Source organism: Crocuta crocuta, unplaced genomic scaffold (assembly GCF_008692635.1).
Source record: "Crocuta crocuta isolate KB4526 unplaced genomic scaffold, BGI_CrCroc_1.0 scaffold116, whole genome shotgun sequence".
Classification (NCBI taxonomy): Eukaryota; Metazoa; Chordata; class Mammalia; order Carnivora; family Hyaenidae; genus Crocuta; species Crocuta crocuta.
Window position 1 is genome coordinate 3575139 of NW_027531562.1, and position 20490 is coordinate 3595628.

General features: G+C 37.8%; 1 non-coding gene across 1 annotated transcript; it reads left to right on the top strand.

Moving 5' to 3' along the window:
- Positions 1-4416: 4416 nt before the first annotated feature.
- LOC144238839 (small Cajal body-specific RNA 20) lies at positions 4417-4547 on the top strand. Its single transcript, XR_013337224.1, has one exon.
- Positions 4548-20490: the final 15943 nt, after the last annotated feature.

A 20490-nucleotide genomic window follows, 5' to 3' on the forward strand; every position in this document is an offset into this window, starting at 1 on the left:
AGTGAAGACAGCAGAATAGTAAAGTCATATTTATGTAGACAGTAACTTATGGGGTTTATGGTTTCAGATTTTAAAACCAATACATATCTTTTCAAATCATAAACAGATCAGGTAGTTAAAACTGCAATGCAAGAATTAAAATATAGTGTGTGATAGAATGACTGGGTGGCTCCTATAGATCAAGCATTCAGAGAGTTTTATGAAAACATCTTTTTTTTTCTGTTTTTATTTTATTTATTTTATTTTTATTTATTTATTTTTTCACAAATAGTTTATTGTCAAATTGGTTTCCATATAACACCCAGTGCTCATCCCAACAANCATCTTCTATTTATTTATTTTATTTACTAAACCGGAGATATGAATGATAAAGAGAAGCCAGTTTTGTGAATATGGTGGTGGGGGTAGGTAGAAGTATGGGAAGAGCATTTCAGAAGAGGAAACACCTAGTGCAACCAGGGGGCTCTTTCTTAGTTAATATTTCTCTAATGCCCTAAATTAACTCTTCAATATCCATCTCTCCAGACATCAAAACAATGCATTTCTATAGTTTCTGTCAGTGCTCAGCAACTCTTGAATGTCTTGATCCTTCTTTAACTTTTAAAAACATCTTTATTGAACTATAATACACATATCACAAAACATACCCATGTTAGGTATATGATGTAATGATAGTGTATTTACAAATTTGCTCAAAAATCACCACAGTCCAATTTTGATGACCTCAAAAAGAAACCTTGTAAATAATGTGACTCCTCTTTATAGTCATCTCCTTTTATTCCTTTCCATCTGTCTCTCATCAACCAAAGGTTGGTGAAAACCTTTTTGCTCTTCTGCATTGGCCCACTGAGCAGTTGTTAGGGACCACTATTTTACAGTATTTCCCAACACTAAAAATTTGTGATTCTCTAACTTACCCATTCTTTCATTGTGCTTTTCTTTCTTTCCTGAACTTTTCAACTTATTTTCTAGTTGACGGGGTAGGCACCAAGAGCAGGCTTGCCTCAAGATGGACACTTTGGTATGAAGATTATTCTGAGCTGAAAGCAATCAAAACCTAATAGTCTAAAAAGAAACTTTTGCCCCTTCTTTAACTATACAGAAGCATCTAAATTAGGTGTCTTTTCCAGAAAAAGGGTTATTAAAAAAGCAAACAAACAGAAAAAGAGTTATTAGCAAAGATAAATTCTACCTTAGTGACCCCTCTGTATGGCATGGCAAACATCTAATCACCAAAATCTACTCTTCTTATTGTCCTGTGAAGTACATATCCTTCTTCTGAAGTTCCACTCCCTCCCCTCTTCTCTTTAACTCAGGATGACATGTATACTTCATTTTGCCTGACTGTCTTTGGAATTTCCACATCTGTGTGGATTCCCCATATGTATATGCTGTGTAATCTAAGCCATGTCGGCTGGATTCTAAGTTCAGCTAGAAAAATCTTTGAAGGGGACAGGAATTCTTGCTCCCCACCAATGGTATTGTCTTCATTGCCTCTGGAAAAATTAAAATTATTATTGCAGAAATCAATGCAAGTTTTACTATTATTAAGACTTCAGCTAAGTCTCTTAAGAATAAAATATTAGGGTCCTGAAAGGATGGAAACATAAAATCAGTGCCAAAACAAAGATAAAAGACTAAAATAGATGCCTGTAGACCTAATCTCTTCCAAGCCTCTTGCCACTTCCTCAAGACACCTGGGTCTGCCATGAAACTTTGTTGAGGATACAATTTAAGGCACTGTATGAGCATTTTCTTTTTTTTTTTTTTTAACAGAGCAGTAGGAGGCTTCTTCCCCTATTGGAAGATGAGGTCTTTGATCGTCTATGGTCCCTGTGGGTGGTGGTGGTATAGAAGGGAAAGCCCTGGTGGGATCAGAGGGAGTCAGATAGTGGGGAAACCTCCCCTGATGCTAATTCATTTAGTAAATATTTATACCAGGCGTTTCAGACTCTGTCTGTTCTATGACTTTATGACAGTGAAATTTTAGGTGAACAATGCACTGTAAAGAATTATAATTTGGTAGATTTTGCAATAAATATTCATGAAATTTATTGTTTATAACATTCTGGAATAAAAGTTTCACTATGTTTCCATCTATTCAAGTAAATTAATGTCAATAGCCCTTGTCAATGTTTTTACAATGAAACTAAGCTTTTAAAAAACTATTAACTATCCACTAACTAAATTCCACATTTCCTCATTTGCCTTTTGAAAATAGTAAAGTCAGCAGGAGAGGAGTTTATTCAGGTTCCCTCCTGCTATCCCTCGCTTGCCTCCAATCAACGCTTGCTAACATTTTGTTTGTAGAGAGAAGATGTAAATAAAAATTTTCATTGAAGAAGAAATAATAGGCTTATTACAATAAAATTCTGATTAGAAGCCAAATAACACATGGTGCTTTTCCCTGGCTCCTAATTTTAAATGAAATTTTAAAGCAGATTTTTTTAGAGAGCTAATATATTATATCGTCTGTAAGAATTTATACTCAAATATATGCCAGAAAAATAGTCCCTTATTTTTATCTCAGTGTACTTCATTTATTATCTTTTTCAACAGAGAAAGAGAGAGAGAGAGAGAGAGAGAGAGAGAGAGAGAGACCATGTGAATGGGGGGAAGGGGCAAGGGAGAGAGAGAGAATCTTTTTTTTTAACTTTGTTTTTAATATTTATTTTTGAGTAAGTAAGAGAGACAGTGTGTGTGAGCGAGGGAGGGGCAGATAGAGAGGGGAATAGAGGATCTGAAGTGGGCTCTGTGCTGACAGCAGAGAGCCCTATGTGAGATCATGTCCCCCGACAGAGTCAGACACCCAACCAACTGAGCCACCCATGAGCCCTGAGAGAGAGAATCTTAAACAGGCTCTGTGCTCAGTGCAGAGTCCAATGCAGGGCTTGATCCCATGACCCTGGGATCATGACCTGTGCTGATCAAGAGTTGGTTGCTCAACTGACTAAGCCACCCAGATGTCCCACAACAAAAATGTTTAAATGTGTAAAGCTATGATTTTGATATAACTAAAAGGAAAATTTAAAAGATGAAATTATTATACACCTAATTATTAACGTTCACAACTGGGTTTTTTCTTGGTGGACTAGCAATATAATAAAAAGTACAAAAATCATAAATTCTATAATAAAGAATAAATAACAATAAACATTTATATCTATCTATTTTTTNTAACCAACTAAGCCACCCAGGCGCCCCTATCTATCTATTTTATAAAGTGCATTTTCTTACCTTACTTTCAGAAATTCCCTTCTCTGATCACTTTAAAATCCTTTAAAAGAATATTTCTTGGAGCACCTAGCCGGCTCAGTCAGTAGAGCATGTGACACTTGATCTTGCGGTCATGAGTTTAAGTCCCACATTAGACATAGAGCTTATTTAAGATTTTTTAAAAAAGAGTATTTCTTTAATATACAAGCATTATATCTAAATTGTATTTCAATAAAACTGGAAAAAAATTAAAAATATCCAAGCTATTATTTGTCTTGTTAAATCCAATTTAACAGCTCTACTGAGGTATCATTGACATACAATAAACTGTATACATTTTATGTATACACCTGTGAAGCCATCACCACAATCAAGATATTAACTTGGCATGAACATATCCATCATCGTCAAAAGTTTCCTCTTGGACCATTTTGTAGTTCCTCCCTCCATTCCTTCCTTTCCTACTGCCCTATCCTGTTGTTCTTTTTTTATTTTTGTGATGTCTATATTTATATTTGAGAGAGAGAGAGAGAGAGAAACAGTGTGTGAGCAGGGAAGGGGCAGAGAGAGAGGGAGACCCAGAATCTGAAGCAGGATCCAGGCTCTGAGGTGTCAGCACAGAGTCCCATAAGGGGCTGGGACTCAGGAGCCAAAGGATCATGACCTGAGCCCAAGTCTGACACTTACCTGACTGAGCCACCCAGGTGCCGCTGCCCTATCACGTCTTAAGGCAACCACTGATTTGCTTCCTGTCACTATAGATTTGTTTACATTTTCCAGAATTTTATTAGAATGGAATCATAGAGTATGTACTCTTTTTTGTATAGTTTCTTCCACTCAGCATAATTATCTGGACACGCATCTGGTGTGTGTGTGTGTGTGTGTGTGTGTGTGTGTGTGTGTGTGTATTTCCTGTATGGATATACAATTCATTTACCTTACTGACTGTTGGTTGTTTCCAGTTTTGGGCGATTACAAATAAAGCTGCTACAACATTTACATGTAAGTCACAAGTATGAATATAAGATTTCATTTCTCTAGGATAAACCTCTAGGACATTGTAGGTGTATGTAAACATTTTACGTTTTTCAAAATGTTGTACCCTTTTACACTCCATCAGCAACAGTGCATGAACATTATAGTTCTGTACCCTTGACAATACTTGGTTTGATTAAGCTTTTTAATATTAGTTATTAGAAGGGCCTCTCTCCTATGGGGCTGTGAGGGGTCCCTTTTCTCCTCAGCCAGGGCTGGAGGCCATCATCAGTCCTTGAGGATCGTTGTCGGGGCTGCCGGGAGCTGGCAGCCTTGTTTTCCTGCTTCAGACACCTGTCTGTAGTTGCTGGGAGCTCCTACTTGGCCTATTCCAGGCAAGCCGACCCCACAGCCAGACTGAAGGCTGAAGTGGCAGCACTGGGCCCCTGGCTCTCATCAGCTGACCCTGGCCTGTGTTGCCGCAAAAGTAGTTTGGCCTCCTGCCTGCCCCACAGATAGCACCTTACAAGGAAACATACCTGAACAGGATCCCATACAGGATGGTGAGGCGCAGGGAGGCGAGGAAGAGGCGTGAGTGGGTGCTGGCATGAGAGGCATGAGAGGAGCCGCACAGGCGTCAGGGCCAGGAGGTCAGGCCCAACACTCAGTAGGCTTCTGCGCGTTTGCTCAACTAACCCAACAGTTTGGGCTCCGCACAGTTCCAAGTGGGAAGTTTTCTCTGTTGAAATGCCTACTTCCATCAGTTGACAAAACATTGTTTCAGAAACGTTTTCAAGTTTTGACAGTTTTTCTTCACTAACAAAAGTTATGAAAGCATCTTATTTTGTTCCAAAAAGCAATAAACCACTTTCTGTGGAAAAAAATTACTTATTATAATAGGTGTGTAGTAATGCAAGATCCAATACTCCAGTCTTTAAAATTTTAGTCATTCTAATAAGTGTGTAGGGGCCTCTACTTGTGGTTTCAAATTGCACTTCTCTGATAACTAATGATGTTGAGCATCCTTCATGTATGTCCTTTCTTTGGTGAAATATACGTTCATATCTTTTATCCCTTTTTATTAAGTGGTTTATTTTCTTATTACTGAGTCTTGAGAGTTCTTTCTTTATTCTAGACTGGAGATATTTATCAGATGTACAATTGTCAAATATTTTTTTCTCACTCTATAGCTTGCCTTTTAATTCCCTTAGCAGGGTCTTTTAGAAAGCAGAATTTTAGGGACACCTGGGCGGCTTAAGTAGTTAAGCATCTGACTCTTAATTTTGACTCAGGTGATGATCTCATGGTTCATGAGTTTGAGCCCTGTGTTGGACTCTGTGCTGACATGGAGGAGGCTACTTGGGATTCTCTCTCTCCCTCTCTCTGCCCCTCCCCTGCTCACACTCTGTTTCTCTCAAATAAGTAAAAAAAAAATTTTTAAGCAGAATTTTAAATTGTAATGATATCCACTGCATCAATTTTTTAATAAATGGTGCTTTTGGTGTTGTATCAAAGTAGCTTTTGTCTCACCAAAAGTCACCAACATTTTTTCTATACTTTCTTCTATAGGAATTTTATAAGTTTAGGTTTTACATTTTTTTCTGTAATCCACTTTTGGTTAGTTCTTATATATGGTGAGAAATGTTTACAGGGGTTTTTGTTTGTTTTTTAAATGTTTTATTTATTTCTGAGAGAGAGAGAGAGACAGCGTGAGCAGGGCAGGGTCAGAGAGAGAAGGAGACACAGAATCTGAAGCAGGCCCCAGGCTCTGAGCTAGCAGTCAGCACAGAGCCCAAAGTGGGGTTCGAACCCACGAACCATGAGATCATGACCTGAGCCAAAGTTGGACACTTAACCGACTGAACCACCCAGGTGCCCTTGTTTGTTTGCCTGTTTGTTTGTTTGTTGTATATGGCTTTCCAATTTTTCCAGTATCTCTTGTTTAAAAAAATTATTCTTTCTCCATAGACTTGCCTTTGCACCTTTGTCAAAAATCAGTTTGCAGGAGCACCTGGTTGGCTCAGTCAGTAGGGCATGCAACTCTTGATTTTGAGGTTGCAGGTTCAAGCCCTGTGTTCAGTGTAGAGATTACTTAAAAAAGTAAAACCTTAAGAAAAATCATTTTTCAATATATAAGTGGGTTAATTCTGGAGTCTCTATTCTGTTCACTAATCTATCTGTCTTGATGTCAGTACCATGTTCTCTCTCTCTTTTTAAAGTTTATTTATTTATTTATTTATTTATTTAAAGAGAAAGAGAATGTGCACGTGCATGGGGGAGGGGCAAAGTGAGGGTGAGGGAGAGAGTGAATCCCAAACAGGGTCCATGCTGTCAGCCCAGAGCCTGATGCAGAGTTTGATCTCAGGAACTGCGAGATCATAACCTGAGCTAAAATCAAGAGTCGGACACTCAACCAACTGAGCCACCCAGGTGTCCCAGTACCATACTCTCTTGATTCCTATAGTTTTATAACAACTCTTGAGATCTGGTAGTTTTGGCTTTCCAGCTTCATTCATCTTTCACAAAGCTGTTTGTTGATCTTTTCATTTTCATCTGAATTTAAGAATAAGCTTATTAATATCTACAAAAAAGACTGTTGGAATTTTGGTTGAGATTGCATTGACTGTATCAATCAAATTGGGGAGAATGGACATTGACAACATTGGGTCTTCTGACTTGAACACAGAACACAGTATATATAGTCGCATATTTGGGTTTTTTTTTTTTTAATAGTTTATTGTCAAATTAGTTTCCACATAACACTCAGTGCTCATCCCCACAAGTGTCCTCCTCCATGCCCATCCCCCCCTCCCCCCACATCCATCAGTCCTCAGTTTTTGTCAGCATTCAAGAGTCTCTCATGGTTTGCTTCTCTCCCTTTCCCCCACCATTTCCGCCCTTCTTCTCCCCCTTGTTCCTCCGTCAAGTTCCTCCTAATCCTCCTATACGTGCAAACATATGATATTTGTCCTTCTCTGCCTGACTTATTTCGCTCAGCATAACACCCTCAAGGTCCATCCATGTTGCTACACATGGCCAGATTTCATTGTTTCTCATTGCCATGTAGTATTCCATGGTATAGATAAACCACATCTTCTTGATCCATTCATCTGTTGATGGACACTTAGGCTCTTTCCATGTTTTAGCTATTGTGGAGAGTGCTGCTATGAACATTGGGGTACATGTGCTCCTAACATATTTGGGTTTTTTAAATTTTACTATATCTCAGAATGTTTTATAGTCTTTAGCGTACAATTTTTGCACATCTTTTGTTATTTTCCCCTTAGTATTTCATATTTTTGATGTCACTATAAATGGTTTCATTTTAATTTCCAGTTCCTTGTTTCTAGTGAACAGGCATATACTTCTCATATATCAATTTTATATCCTGCAATTTTACTAAACCCACTTATTAGTTCTAGTAGTTTTTTGTACATATTGCACCTGTTTCTCTGTATAGATGATCACATTGGATGTGCATAAAGATATACTTTATTTCTCCTTTCTAGTGGGGACGCCTTTTATTTCTTTCTATTGCCTTAATGTTCTGGCTCACAATTCCAACACCACGTGGAACAGAAGTGGCAAGTATCCTGTTCATGAATTTAGGGGGGAAACAACATGGATTATTTAGAATTATGCTATTTAATTTTCAAGTATTTAAGGATTTTCCAGAAATCTTTCTGTTATTAATTTCTAATAAAGTTCCATTGTAGTAAGAGAATATACTTCATATGACTGAAAAATTTAATATTTATTGAGACTTGTATCATGGCCCAAAATGTGGTCTATCTTAGTAAATGTATCATGTGTACTTGTATAGAATATGTGTTCTGCAGTTGTTTGGTAGTGTTTTTGTAAATTCATTTAGGTCTGGGGGACCTGGTAGGTATGGAGCCTGCTTGGGATTCTTTCTTACCATCTTTCTTTGCTCCTCCCTGTTCATGCTTGCTCTCACTCTCTCTTTCAAAATAAAATAAGTAAGCTTAAAAAAATTCAGTTGGGTCAGGTCAGTTGGTTATCTTGCTCAAGTATTTTTATATCCTTGCTAATTTTCTATCAAAAATGAGACTAGAGTTTTAAAATATATGACAGTTATAAATTTGTGTATTTCTCTTTGATGTTCAATCAGTTATTCATTCATTTATTTTGAAACTCTATTTTTGGCATACATGTTTAGGATTTTTACACAATCTTTATAATTGACACCTGAACCTTTATTAAATGGCCTTCTATATCTCTGGTAATCCCTGTTCTGAAGTTGATTTTATACGCTATGAATATTAATATACCTACGATAGCTTTTTGTTTTGCTGGTTTATTATAATTATGTTATACCTATTTCTATTCCATCACATCTCCATAGAAATTACACAAAGTCACAAATCAGTTTAGCATCTTTAAAGTACAGTAAAACCTTGCTTTGTAAGCATAATTTGTTCTGGAAGCATGCTTGTAATCCGAAGCACTTGTATATCAAATCAAATATCAAGAACCATTGGCTCAGTTGTGATCATGTGACATTAGGGCATCACATACTACTCGTATTGCAAGACATCGCTCGTTTATCAAGTTAAAATTTATTAGGAACGTCTGCCTAACACTTGCGGAACAAGTTACTCACAGTCCAGGTTTTAATTTTATTGAAAAACAAGAAGAACAACTGTCAACCCAGAGTTCTATGCCTCGTGGAAATCTCTTTCAAAAGTGAAAGAGAAATAAAGACATTTCCATACTTTTTCCGACTTTTATTGCCAGCAGACCTGCATTATAAAAAATGTTAAAAGAATATCTTCAGACAGAAAGAATATATACATGATACCAGATGGGAATTTGCATCTCTGCAAAGAGATGAAGTGTTCTGGAATGGGTAAAACAGTGTCAAAAGAACGAGCAGAGCATTATAAGTTGTTTCCAGGAATGGTCCATTACTCATGCCTCATCAGCCTTTGATCATAGCATAAAAATTTAAATATATTTGAACAAATTTATGATAGATAGATAAGTAGAAAAACATTTCTTATTATGCTCTGAACTATTACCAAACAATTTTTCTACATCTCAGGTTTTTTAAGCTGTATCTTTTAAGTATATAATATTTTTCAGCTCATATATGCAATTCATGGACAATGTTTCATATTAAAATCATTTTACAAGCCCTGTGTTTCTATAAACAGAAACACAAGTCATAGGGCTAATATTACTTACTAATACTTTGGTGAAAATCAGAATGAGTATAAATGGCATCTTGGCTGAATAAAATCCAGAAATGCATGGTTTAAAACCATTTATGTCTTGCCTCTCCTCTTTTAAAATATTCATTTATTTAAAAAATCAAATTATTCATACAATCAACAGTGATTATTGAGTGCCATGTACTGTTCTCAGCCCTGAAGACAGAACAGTAGACAAAACCCTTTTTTTCTCATGGAGCTCATATTCTAGTGGAAAGAAACATAAACAAGTAAACAATACATATATAATACATATATATATTTCAGATGATGGCACGTGCTGTGAAGAAAAATACAACAGAGCAAAGTAATAGAGAGAAGTGAGGTTTTATTTATTTTTAAATGCTTTTTTATTTATTTTTAGGAGAGAGAGAGAGAGAGACAGCGTGAGCAGGGGAGGGTCAGAGAGAGAGGGAGTCACAGACTGAAACAGGCTCCAGGCTCTGAGCTGGCAGTCAGCACAGAGCCCGACGCGGGGCTCGAACCCACGAACCGTGAGATCATGACCCAAGCGAAAGTCAGACGCTTAACCGACTAAGCCACCCAGGCGCCCCAAGAGAAGTGAGGTTTTAAAGTAAGAGATCATGGAAGTCCTTTCTGATAAAGTGACATTTGAATAGCTATGAATAAGGTCTGGGAATGAGATACTGACACAGAAATGTGCTTGAAATGTTCTAGGAAGAGGAAGGGTGTCAACTGGCTGAAACAGAGTGAATGAGACAGAGTCGGAGGAGATGAGGTAGCCAGGGGCAGATTATGCACACCTGTGGGCCATAATGACCATTCACACTCGATTCTGAGTGGGACGGAAAGCTACTGAAGGGTTTGGGGGAGGAGAAGGACACTCTCTAGCTACTGTTTTAAATGTCTAACTGTAGCCATTCTGTTGAGAATAGAGTGCATGAGTGTCAAGAGAAGAGGAAGGGAGACATGTTACAAAGATAAATAACATGACATAGCAAAACTTTAGATCAACTCTAAGTACTTTGTCCTCTGCTGATAACATCACCTAAGTGTAAATTTAAGGAGCAACTGAAACAGTTGCTGCTTTGGAGCTTTCTGAGTTTAAGGCTCTGCAAAATGGCCTTTGTGACCATTGGGCAGCTTCTCTGAGAAACCGCTCTTAGCATTTGCGTTGCAATTTATTTTGGTGTTGTTCTAGTTATCTATTGCTACCTAACAAATATCCTTAAAACTTAGTGGCTTAAAATAACGACATTTGTTTTGCTCACAAATCTTTCATTTTGGCAGGGCTTGTCAATTCAGATCTCTGTTCCACCTGGCAACAGCTGAGAGAGCTGGAATCTTCTGAAGGCTAGGTCACTCACATCTGGTCTTGCTGTCAGCTGGGTCCTCAGCTGCGGTTTGTGGTCAGAACACTAACATACAATCTTTCCATGTAGCTCCTTGGTGTCCTCACAGCATGGTGGCTCAGTTCTAAGAGCCAGTATCCCAATGGTGCCTGGATTCCAAGGGTGAGCCACATGGACGTGAGATCACCTTTTCCAACGTAGCCTTGAAAGTCAGGCTTTCAGCTTTCAGCTGCCTTTGATTCATTAGAGCAAGTTTGTAAGGCCAGCCCACATTCAGGAGGCAGGAAATTAGTTGCCACCTTTTGATACAAAGAACATCAGATCCCACTCTGAGTTGAGTTGGAAGACTAGATGGCCTTAGTAGTATCTCTAGGCCTTGATAAAACAAACTTCCTTTGCCTAGCTCTAAGAGGACACAGAATTTTGGGAGAAAAGTATGTGAAATATAAGGTTAAAAAAAAGAGGGAAAGCATCAGAACTGCACTTGATAGTTCATTTCCCCAACAAACAGCTTAATCCTTGCCACATTTTAGGAACCCCAAAATGTAAGTCCTTGAATAGTTCATGGTCTATTGAAGAAAACACACATAGACACATCCTGAGGTCTTCAGTAGAAAGGCTCCTTTCTCACTCATGTATCCTTAGTGCCTAGCATTGTTCCTGCAACATAGTAGACACTTAAATGTTGCATAGTTGAAAGTTTCATTGTAATAAGCGTTACATAAAAATATTTAAGGGATGGGGCGCCTGGGTGGCTTAGTCGGTTAAGCGTCCGACTTTCGCTCAGGTCATGATCTCGCGATTCGTGGGTTCGAGCCCCGCGTCGGGCTCTGTGCTGACTGCCAGCTCAGAGCCTGGAGCCTGTTTCAGAGTCTGTGACTCCCTCTCTCTCTGACCCTCCCCTGCTCACGCTGTCTCTCTCTCTCTCTCTCTTCTAGAAATAAATAAAACATTAAAAAAAATATTTTAAAAAAAATATTGAAGGGAGTACCGAGGTGGGGGAAATATCCCAGAAGGGAACATGGAAGATTTTGCAGAAGATGTGGCATCTAAATCAGGTCCTGAATGATAACTATGAAGTCAGGGGCATCAGAAATATGTGCAAAGATGTAGAAGCAGCAAAAACCCTGACTAAGAGAAGAGCAAGTTCAGATGACAGTGTGGCTAAAATATATTCTTGATATAGAGTAGGCAGTCAGAAAATATTTGCTGAATAAATAAATGGATGAAGAGTATTGGATGGTCAGCTTAGAAAAGTGAGGTTTATGTTGGGTGGTAAATCTTTATGTCATGTAAAAGAGGCTGGAATGTATCCTACATGCAATATGGAGCGATATAATGTTTTGATACAGAAAAAGTGCTATAATTAGAGATGTGTTTAAGAGAGACAACTCTTGTAACAACAAGAATGGACTGAGATGGGAAGAGATTGAACCCTGGTAGGGCAGACTAGTTTGGAAACTACTGTTAGAATAAAAATAGTAAAGTTAGAGGAAGAGAGAACAGATAAAAGAGATTGTTTCAGTGGTGGAATTGATAGGATTTCATAACTTGATTGAATCATGGGGAACAAAGTGAAGGACAGGACAATACTTCTTGGTTTTCTCTTTGGGTGACTGGATGATGATTATGCCATCAAACAAGATAGAAAATACAGGGGTCAGGATATGCTTTGCATATTTTGTTTCGTGCGGGTGTGTGATATGATCTGTTCAGTTCTATGTATTTTTTACTAGATCCTCAAGAGAGACATACAAAGAAAATGACTGGTTTACATTTAGAGTGATGTGTGTAGCCTTGGTTTTTCTAGGGTCCACAGGCAGGGACATAAAATAATATTCAAACAAGAGACTTAAAATTGGATCTCATCTAACTAGCCAGAAATCTAGCCTTGTATTTTTTCTTCTTGGTTCAATGATATTTCTGAGCTGTTTAATGTATCCTAGCAGGCGGTGGTAATAACCTCTGTCTTCCTGCTCTGAAGCATTTTCTCGGTTTCCCCCTGCTGTCATCAAAATCAGTAACTGGTCCCCTGGTTGAGCATTGATTCTTTTTAAAGACTTTATTTTTAAGCAATATCTACACCCAATGTGGGGCTCAAGCTCATGACCCTGAGATCAAGTGTCACATGCTCCACTGACTGAGCTAGCCAGGTATCCCATCACTGATTCTTGAAGGCAGTTCTTGGCTCTGTTTCATTTCTTCATTTTTCACACCCATCATGGGGATCCCATGGAGCTCCCATAACAGTGCTCACATGACAACTCTGAAATTTCTGAAGGTGGTGTGGCTGTTCTTCCATTCTTCTATTTTTTTTTAAAAATATTTATTTATTTTTGAGAGAGAGAGAGAGAGACAGAGTGCAAGCAGGGANTCTTGGCTCTGTTTCATTTCTTCATTTTTCACACCCATCATGGGGATCCCATGGAGCTCCCATAACAGTGCTCACATGACAACTCTGAAATTTCCGAAGGTGGTGTGGCTGTTCTTCCATTCTTCTTCTATTTTTTTTAAAAATATTTATTTATTTTTGAGAGAGAGAGAGAGAGACAGAGTGCAAGCAGGGAGTGGGTCAGAGAGAGAGGGAGATATAGAACTTGAAGCCGTCTTCCATTCTAATTCCAGAGACACCATCATGATGAAATAAGAAAAAAATGCTCTCCCCAGCACTTGTGTGGTGGCCAGGGAGGTGTGCCTCTTATATCCCCCTTTAAGAGAATCTGTTGTTGCATACTTTCTGACTGGCAGCCTCTAGCTGCTGCACCTTTGGATGTGCTGTGGCATTGATGCTGAGGTGACGCTTCATAAGGGCTGCTCCCACTCAGTTACTGAGCATGGCTAGGGTACCAGGGTTGAGCTCTCTCAGCCCAACATGGGATTCCTCCAACCTCTAATGGCATCATTTGTTTTGGGACACCCCACTGGTTTGGCCAAGGCTTTCTCAGAAAGACACTATAGTTTGAAGATCTTCCTGCCTTGGGTTCTGAAGGCTCTTCCCATCTATTCCTGTTCTCTCCCTCTTTATCATTCACAGCCATTTTTGCCCCAGGAAGTTTCTTATACAGCTAGTCCTGTTTGGACATTTGATTTTTGGAAGATCTGAACTGACATGAGTGGTCCTGAGAGTAAGGTTGTGGGGAAGGAATTACTAATATCTATATTGCCTCAAATCAAAGGTGAGATTAAAAAAATTTTTTTTAATTTTTTTAACTTATTTTTGAAAGAGAGAAACAGTGTGAGCAGGGGAGGGGTCAGAGAAAGAGGGAAACACAGAATTCAAAGGCAGGCTCCNAAGAATGAGCAGGGAACGGGAGAGAGCAAGGGAGATAGAATACCTGCAGCAAGCTCTGCACTGTCAGCACAGGCCTGACGTGCGGCTCAAACTCACAAACTGTGAGATCATGACATGAGCTAAAGTTGGCTGCTTAATCAACTGAGCCATCCAGGTGCTGTGAAGGTGAGATTTTTTTTAAAAAGTGGTTCCAAGTTAGTAGTTCCAATAGGCACTTTTTAGATGCAAACCCAAATCTTTCTGAAGAACCTCACTTTAAATTCAGTCCTTAGGGGCGCCTGGGTGGCTCAGTCAGTTGAGCGTCTGACTTCGGCTCAGGTCATGATCTCATAGTTCGTGGGTTTGAGCCCCACGTCGGGCTCTGTGCTGACAGCTAGCTCAGAGCCTGGAGCCTGCTTCGGATTCTGTCTCCCTCTCTCTCTGACCCTCCCCTGCTCACGCGGTCTCTCTCTCTCTCTCTCTCTCTCTGTCAGAAATAACTAAAAAATTAAAAAATTTAAAAAAAATTCAGTCCTCAAATAAATTTCATACTGAAGTCCCCCAAAATTTGAGTTCATACACACAAAAAACACAAAACACATGAAATATACACCTTTCAAGAATAAAACTCATACGTGTAAATGAACAAATGGAGCAATACTGTCATATACAAAGATTTATCACAATTGATAGCTTGATAATACATATAAATGGAATAAAAGCAAGAATTACAATTTTATCATAAAATAAAATAGATATTCAATTCATAACAACTGAACACAAAGACAGGATCCTTGAACTCTGATTTTATCAAAAGAAAGAACATGCGATGATGACGAGAAGCAATAAATAATAAAATTAGTAAATTCTTCAATGCCTAGAAATGTTTGGAAGATATACCCCCTAGGAGTACTTTTGCTCTCCAAACGGTATTTTTAAAATCGCTTAATAAAACTTCTCTTCTTTTAAAAATAAGTTATCATCTTATATTTGCAGAAGTTTTGACACTGGTGTCTTAAAAAAATCCAATACCCTCGAGACTGGTGTATCTAATTAATAAAATGCTCTTTGCAAACAAAATAAATTCAGAAAAATTCATGCCACAATTATAACATTGAGATAAACATTTGCATCAAAGCAATTTGATTTCAGATGTTGCATCAAATAACAAGCTGAACACTTCACACTGTATTTATAGACATTCCAAGAGACTAAATTATGCATAATTTATTGTAACTTTGAGCTTGCCACTCACTATGTAGTGTTAGCAGCAAACACTGTGGGACACATATAAGTATCAAAACAAATTATGGAAGGTGGGAGAATATGTCTTTAAAGCTAAAAGCCTCATCAGCTCTTTTTGTATTTTCTACAAAACAAGAATTAAAGCACTGTCCATTATGTTACTGAATAATGGTAGATAAAAATACTCTCATGATAAATTCCTTCTAGAGTGTCTCACCACAAAGATGCTTATTTTTCCAGGCTCATTTGACAAATACTTTGAGCTTGAAAGTATGAGACTTTTCTTATGTTTCTCTCTCCTGTGTGTTGAATCTATCTACTTTCTCCAGATGACTTCTGTTATGGACTTCTGCTGAAAACAGCAGTGTAGGCCTAGAGTGTATTATAAGAGCACAGATACATCATTAGATCCCTTAAGCTACATTACCACCAGCAGGTCCATTTCAGAAAACTGTTCATTCTTTTCAGCTGCGGCAAAGGTGAGACCAGGGGCTTCTGCTATGAAGACGGAAGGATTGTCTTGGGGAATTTCTGAGAAGGCAGAGCAGCAGCCTCTTGCAACCCTACACCATCAACATCTGGGGATCTCGTTGCAGATGAAGAAACACAGAAGGAATCGCAGGAGGCTAGGAGTGAGTGAATTGCCTGATGTAAATATGCTCTTCTTTGCTTATAAAGAGGCATGGAAGCTGTTTTCAAGAGAGGCAACTGTCAATTCAGACTTCGGCGCCAGGAATGCAGGGACCAAAGAGAGATGGAGAGAGAAAACTTGAGTGTTTAAATTTATAGGATAGATGGTAGGTGGAGAATGGGGCTTCAGAAAAAGACTTTTTGAGTAGAGGTGTCCCAAGTGCAATTTCTAAAATGTCAAAGAAAACAGGAGTGTTTCAAGGATGTATTTTCTGAGAGAGGCAGTGTGCCAATATGCATAAATGATGGATTTCCCATTGGCTTCCTCTTTCCCTTCTGAATGTGGAATTCTAGCATCACACCTCTTCATGGGCTCTTTCTCCTAGGTGAAATTTAAGTTCACAGTTAGAGGACTTGTGACAACTGGCATGGATTGACTAGCATCCTAGTGAAACTGAAAGGTTTTTTTTTTTTCGTTTTCTCTCGTTTCCTTTTTTTTTTTTTAGCTATAGTTTATGGCTGGTAAGAATTATGTGAGCCCTGATTTCAGTACTTCCTGTTTAGTTTGGGAAATTATACTTAGCAGGTAATTGATGCTTGTGGTATAAATTGCTGAAGCAGTGGTCACATTTGCTCTGGAAGTTCATTGTGTTTGCAGTTTTTTTGTTAGTAAGAGGTTTGCAATCATATTCTTTATTGCACCCTGCTATATCTCCAGCATTAAAAAAAAATTGACATGAAATGTTTGTGGTCAGAGAAACTCAATTTTGATTTTGTTTTTTGTTTAAATGTTTTATTTATATCTGAGAGAGAGAGAGAGAAAGAGAGGCAGCGTAAACAGGAGAGGGTCAGAGAGAGAGGGAGACGCAGAATCCCAAGCAGGCTCCAGGCTCCGAGCTAGCTGTCAGCATAGAGCCTGATGTGGGGCTCGTACCCACGAACCATGAGATCATGACCTGAGCTGAAGTTGGATGCTTAACTGACCAGGCGCCCCAAAGAAACTCAATTTTGTATGTATGGAAGGAGCTACATTAATTCTAATGGAAGGTTGGAAGGAGTTCATTTTTAGCATTGTAGCTTGCTTAAGCCTACCATTGTGATAACCAATTTTTCCCCAACACAGGACACTATTCTGTGATGCCTTTAGCAGAAGTGTTATGGTAAGGTAGTTCTTTGTCAAACAAATTTGAGAAAAATTCTTTTAGCTAACTTACCCCACTTTTCTTTTCCTGCAGAACTTCTCAGTGTTTAATCTATTAATATACATTTTTATTTTTTGTTACTTTTAATGTTTATTATTTAAAATGTTTATCTATTTTTGAGTGAGTACAAGCAGGGGAGGGATAGAAAGAGGGGGACAGAAGATTCCAATGTGGGGCTCGAACCCATGAACTGTGAGATCATGACCTGAGCCAAATTTGGATGCTCAACCGACTGAGCCACCCAGGTGCCTTGTTTATTTATTTTTGAGAGATGTGGGAAGAGGCAGAGACAGGGAGACAGATGATCCCAAGTGGACTATGCACTGACAGCAGAGTCGATATGGGGCTCAAACTCACAAAACCTGAGATCATGACCTGAGCTGAAATCAAGAGTCTCATGCTTAACTGACTAAGCCACCCAGGTGCCCCTGTTAACGTGCATTTTTAAATGCCAAGGGGGAAATATACAATGCAGTATCTCCATGATGTTTTTGGTCATAGAATACTTTAATATGGCATACCAATTAACCTCTTTTAAATAGTTTCTTAGGAAAAGGGTTTGAGAAACATCAAGCTATGGAAATGGACTTGGCTACTGGTTCTGCTTAGTTTATACTCTAAGGGTTTGGACAAAAGTTTCAGAGTGATCAGAAGGCACATTTACTTGATAGCCTCTGTGTCTGCACAAAGGGGCTGGGGACGTATGGGTAGTTTGGACAGAGGGAAGGGAAGGGTGAAAAGAGGTATAGTTATGGCTGGACAAACTACAGGCATTCAGAAATCTTGCATCCTGGCCAAATGTTGTTCCACTTCCACCTTCAACATGTCTTATTGGATCAGAGAGATCTGGGTTGAAATCAAAGCTATACTAGTTATCAACATGGCAACTAAGGGAATGTTGCTTAACCCTTTAAACTTCAGCTTCCTCATCTATAAAGTTCAGGGAATATAACTAGCTCATTGAATTAGCGTAGGAATTACTAACAACCTACCTGGCATGTATTAAGAATTCAGTAAGTATTCATTGAACAAGTGTGTATGGTTTAGTTTCTGGCATATAATCCTCAACAAATAGAAATTTTTATAATTACTACTATCATTATGAGGTCTGAATCCCCAAAATAAATGCAGTCAGAATGAACATCAGTGTTGAAAAAGATATGTTTACTAAACCTAATTTTAGACATACTCATGGATATTTTTTGAAGGGATCACTATCATAGAGCTAATTCTAGACTTATAACATATCATGAGGAGGTCTCAAGTCCCCAGATTGGGAAGGAACAATGTACCATATAACCAGGGCAGCAAATGTTTTCAGCATTGTTTGTGCTAGGGAAATATATGTGCCCAAATGTGAATAATAAGTTCTCTGCTGATATCAAACTATCCCACACCAATGCCAGAGGAATCCCCAAATCTCAGTATATCAGGTTGCTGCTCAAAACTTTTAATATTTGCCTATTAACAGAACAATGAACCCCATTTAGAATCTGGTGATAATTATGGATAGCCTCCCTAGGGAAATGCAATATATGTTCACACACAGAATACCCTATTCTAAGAAATTCTTGGACACACCGAAGCCCACTATGAACCATGGATGACACCATCGTAATTCCTGAGATGGACTCTAATGAGATGTAGTCTAGCATTTTAACCTTGACATGAAGATCCTATACAACAAATCTATAATTACTTTTTTTCTATCCTTTCCTACCCCTGTTGACCACATACACATAGATTTATTTTTGCAGGAAAAGGATTTAGCTGTGTTTCAAATGCCAGAGCCAGAAAATTCTTGTCTCCCAATCTTGTTTGTAACTGTCCCTCCAGCCTGAAATACTGTTCTCAGTCTTCTCTGGTTATGTGATTCTCTCTCTCTTAAAAGACCATTTTAATTCCATGAAACTCCTTGAATTTCATTTTAATTCCTTGAAGCCATTTTCAAGCAAAAGTGTCCACTGGAAACCATACCTTTCTCAGAGTTTTCATAGTATCTGCCTTTAGCATTTGATAATTAATGTTGTCTTTTATCTACCTTTTTATGCAAATATCACAAGTCTCTGTGATTTGACCCCAGAGACTGTTTTATTCACTCGGATTCAGAGTGAAAATACTGGAGATAGTAATGCCATGTTTCTTTAGATTGTAATAAAATCTTTCAAAAAATAACAAAATTTAGCCTAATTCTTCACATAAATACAATTATCTGATATAAGCATGAATATAAAGACAAAATGGCATTTAAAAAAGCTGAAATGTATTTTAGAATTTGGGAGAATTACAATAATTTACCACTAGATGGAGGAAGTGATTTTCTTAGTCTCTGAATGTGAAATTTTTCATATGAGAAATTGAAAATGCTTGCTTAGGCCTCAGATGGTTATGGATGGGAATTTATCAGGTTATCAATATCTTTAAAAAACTAGTTTTCTTCATAGTTTTATAAAGAGTATTTTCTATCTTTCTTTCTCAAATGCCTACTGCTAACAAAAGCAAAACAAAAAAAGCAAACATGAATTTTGTGTGAAATGAAACCAACTCAGTAAGTGATTTAAAAAATACCTTTACACTATGGGAGAAATTTCATTATGATCTCATCATGTGTTAGCGTAATTATTCTTTTTGTAATAAGATAAAATAAATGTGCTAATGTTTATAGGCATTTATAGACTTTGGTGTCTTTCAGGGTAACATGCTGTATGACTGTATTTATTGCTAGTGTTGCATTTTAGACATCAAACATGCCAACTTTTGCTTCAATTTACTTATGTTTTGAAAAGCCCTTTGTGTTCCTTCAGAAAGGTAAACTTGCAACTTAGAAAAAAATGAAATCTATATAACTGTGAAAATCACTTTTCACTAAGAGCAAAATTGGTATCATTGCAATTGGTTAGAAAGTGAAACCCTTCACCTTTCTTTCACTTTTCCTTTTTTTTGGTAAATGTTGTTACTTTTCTATAACTCTAGCAGAAATGTTAGAATTATCATAAATGAGCTTTTGCACATGCTGTTATTTCATCTTCTGTAAAAAATTTCAATCATATTCTTAATGTTTCTGTTTCCAAGCCAACTGTTTAATGCTCAAGGCTTTATTTCAGATTGAGGCTCAGACTATTCATTTATGCTAACAGTAGAGCTTGAACAATACTCTAAATTAAAGAAAATGTAATTTTGGGATTTGTCTTATAATTTACCATTTTCAAAAAGCACTCTCTGGAGAAATTAATAGCTTAAATATTACTGGAATAATGAGGATCAAGTTTGAGGAAAATATAGCTTGAAAGTCTATTACTGAAAATGATGGAAATAGGCATTTTTGTATTGCTATCTGAGCAAATATAATACCATACCATTTATCTCTAATTATCCCTAAGAAAAAGAACAAGAAGCACTGAAAA